The 3,709-nt window shown below is 47.9% G+C and overlaps 1 pseudogene across 1 annotated transcript in view; it reads right to left on the reverse strand.

Annotated features, from left to right (window-relative positions):
- Positions 1-459: 459 nt before the first annotated feature.
- Positions 460-3,709, reverse strand: part of LOC122544467 (perforin-1 pseudogene) — a 6,056-nt pseudogene continuing 2,806 nt past the window's right edge. The window contains exon 2 of the transcript XR_015754033.1: positions 460-2,420. The product of XR_015754033.1 is annotated as a perforin-1 pseudogene (transcript). The remainder of the gene's footprint in view (positions 2,421-3,709) is intronic.

Raw genomic sequence — 3,709 nt, forward strand, 5'->3', positions numbered from 1 at the left:
TCAATGTCGCTTGACAGAATGCTTCAAGATGCAAAACCTTTCCTGCTGACTCCCAGTCCATACTGGCCCTATCAAACAAATACGTTCGCATTTACTCACACGTTACACAAATCCAATTTGCACCAAATCACTACAAATGAACATGAAGATCTTCCTGTTCATCCATCTTTACATGAGTCCTAATGGAACGAAATCCCTTCCAAAGCACTCCCGCTCTACAAAATCCCAATGAGCCCAAACTCGTTTCATTTAGACTGCGACTCTAAGCAATCCCAATGGACTCATTCCCCTTCCTGCTCGCTGCCACTCTACACAATCCCAATTAACTCATTCCTCTTCCTGTTAAATCCTACGCTATATAATCATAGTGGACCCATATCCTTTTCACTTCTACTCTACACAATCCCAATGGAACCAAACCCCTTTTCATGCACCTCCACATCACAGAAACAGGTTAAATGCTGTTGAGTTGGATTTATTGAAAAAATATAAGACTAAAAAAATCTGCTTAGAAAACAGCATAGTTGCACCTCCTGATGTGGGGCGCTGCTTGCATGGTTGGAAAAAGCCTTCAAAGTATTTCGATGTAATAGCACTGAGCCTCCCACGATGATGTAGCCATTATGCAGTCTGAGAAAGGTGCTATCATTAGATAGGTTCAGGAAAAATACACAATGAGGTTTGTTGTTTCCAAAAGGGTTGGCAGTAACGTATTGAGAAGGATGGTGCTGAATGCAACGCCCAGTTAATTGCTGATTGGCTAGTTGGCAGGGCGAGGTTTATAATATTGACAGGTTTCGCCATCCAGGTGAGGGCCACAGGTGAAGCTGTAGAATAAGCTCACAGAGCCATAGTGGAGGGGGCAGTTGATGATGTACTCACCAGAGGTCAGTCTGTCCTTGCAAGTGCCCAGGAGGTCATCATATTTGACATCCACATCCCAGACCTCAAAGATCAGATTCTGACTGCTCTCGGCATTGACGTGACCTAGGTCCAGTTTCTCGTTCCACACGGGGTTGTTGTTGTCATAGCTCACAAAGGTCCTGCTCGACTTCTGGCCATACTTGACCACTACAAAGCTGTCAGCGGCAGAGAAGTAGTCCGCCCAGAGACCCTGCCCCTTTAAGACGATGACCACCAGGTGGCCCAGCCCCTTCTCTTTGGAACAGCAGTTCCGGTCCACGTGACTGTCCTCATGGCACATGCATGTGCATGGTTGATGCGGATCACGGTAAGAGCCATGTGGGCACTGTGTCCCCATCCCACATTGCTGGTTGAGGGCACTAACTGCAATGTAATAGCTGATGTAGCGCCTCAGGTTCTTATGCCTGGGATCATTCTTGGGAAGCAGGTGGTGGAGAGGTGCGAGGGCATAGCGCACCATGCCTGGGTGGGTGGGTAGGGTGACCATCCATTGAGTGAACGCTGAGCCATCCTTGTTGAACAAGAGGTCAGCGCTCTGCTTGGTCTGGCCCCCATTCAACTCCACTTCCCGGTCACTGAAGGCCTGGTAGACATTATCATGGTGCTTCATGGCACGTGCCATCTGCCGGCACTTCTGGTCACTAAATGAGCCTCTTGCAATTAACCCCACCATGACACTGGCCTCCATTGACAGGCAGTCCTTAACCTCTTCAGCAGTGTAGCCCTTAGATGCCACTTGGCATGTTGGAATAGCTGTCACATCTTTGAAGCTACCACCCAGCTCCACTGCCTTGATGTAATGGGTGCCGTAGGTTGCCACCAGCTTCCTGTACCAGTATATGGTGTCATCGTTGATGATGTCAGGGAGTCGGGAGATGGAATTGGCAAACTCCGGCGCCAGTTTAGGGTTCTCCTTCACCCGGTACTGGTAGTATAGGCACTGGAACTGGTGACTGCTGAAACTGTGGCGATCCCTCTTGGAATGGGTCGTGCCAAAAGTCACCAGCTTCGACTTGGAGCCAGCCAGCACCCAGTTGACTTGCGTGCTCATTTCGGGTAGGATGAGCAGGTCAGCTTGCCAGTCGTTGGTGATGGCCGATGTGGCAGACTCTGACAGTTTGGCAGCTGAATGGTAGAGCTGGCTGGAGAGCGAGCGCTGGCAGGAGCTCATGGTACGCCAGTCCACCAGTGAGACGGGCAGTCGCTGGCGCACGTTACTGAGATGCCCATTGTCGCAGAGGGTACAGCTCCCGTTGGTGAAGCGCCAGGTGTTCACATCGATCACAAAGGCACCCTTGGGCTGCAGGGTCACCACATCATAGCCATCCCCAGCCAAGCGGGACCCTGGCACAAAGCTGACATTCCTGCACTCACTGTCACTCTCGGTGGTACAGACACTCAATATGCCCCTCAATGGGAAGCAGAGAAAGATGAGCCAGCCCAGGTTTGAATGCCAAGCTGGCATCATGGCATCGGTGACAGGTCTGACAGCAGATCTGCAAGAGAAAAAGCAAACATCTAAATTGACAGATTTACGAGATAGATGTATAGACTTTGAATGTGTGTTGAAGTTCTGTTTGCTTAACTGGGCATATTTATGAACTGCTAATAGATGTATCACAAAGCCTGTCCCTTTTTTTAAAGAAAGCTCTTCCTTGGTTCAAGAAAACTCTGTCCTTGATGTTTTTCTGAGGGGTAGTAAAACGGGCCAGTCTCTGATCAGTCTGGTTTGGTACAGATATGGAAAGGATTTTAAAAGACTTTTTATTTCCATGAAATCAGATGAGAATTCAGGCCAAGGTGGTCACGTTTTACAAGTGACCTGTATCAAGAAAGGGAAGTGGTCAGCTCTCTAGCTCGCTGAGTTGAGCAGTTTCAGTTCACTCTTGAACTCGTTGGAAGTTCAACGGGGAGCTGTGTGGGAAATCTCTCTTCCATGCCCTTCAACTTCAACCTCCAAACAGGTGTTCAATGGAATGTTCCATTCCATGCTAGTTTTTAAAGGAAGCTTGCACATTGGCACTGTTGTGTCTTTTCGGAAAAATATGCTGAAGTCTCGTTTGATAGACTGAATTCTCCATGGGTCTTTCTTCTATTCTTTGTGTTTCATTGTGCAATTTTGTGAATGCATTTTTGTCTGTTTTAAAACCTAGTAGTCAACCTAACTGACTTACTCTGGGTAATTTTCACTGCACACGTACGTAAACAAATAGCAAAGTTGTGGTCTGAGCTGCCTGTTTGAGAATGCTTTGAGGCTCTGGTGTAGTCCATAACAGAGGTATGCAATTTTGAATGGGTGTTTAAGGTCTAGATTAGATTAGATTACTTACAGTGTGGAAACAGGCCCGTCGGCCCAACAAGTCCACACCGCCCCGCCGAAGCGCAACCCACCCATACCCCTACATTTACCCCTTACCTAACACTAGGGGCAATTTAGCATGGCCAATTCATCTGACCTGCACATCTTTGCACTGTGGGAGGAAACCGGAGCACCCGGAGGAAACCCACGCAGACACGGGGAGAACGTGCAAACTCCACGCAGTCAGTCGCCTGAGGTGGGAATTGAACCCGGGTCTCTGGCGCTGTAAGGCAGCAGTGCTAACCACTGTGCCACCGTGCCGCCCACAATCTGTTTGATTATTTTGACATTTTTTATATAAAGAGAGTTGGCAAGAGCTTTATTCTACAAAACAATTGCTGAAGGACAGCTGGATCTATTTGACTTATGAATGAGCTGTTAAGATTATTATAGCATTTTAAGTGAGTGTTGAACATATGTTTCCTT

Source organism: Chiloscyllium plagiosum, unplaced genomic scaffold, assembly GCF_037043375.1.
Source record: "Chiloscyllium plagiosum isolate Xiang-an unplaced genomic scaffold, Cpla_swu_hap1 HiC_scaffold_41, whole genome shotgun sequence".
In the NCBI taxonomy this organism is placed as follows: Eukaryota; Metazoa; Chordata; class Chondrichthyes; order Orectolobiformes; family Hemiscylliidae; genus Chiloscyllium; species Chiloscyllium plagiosum.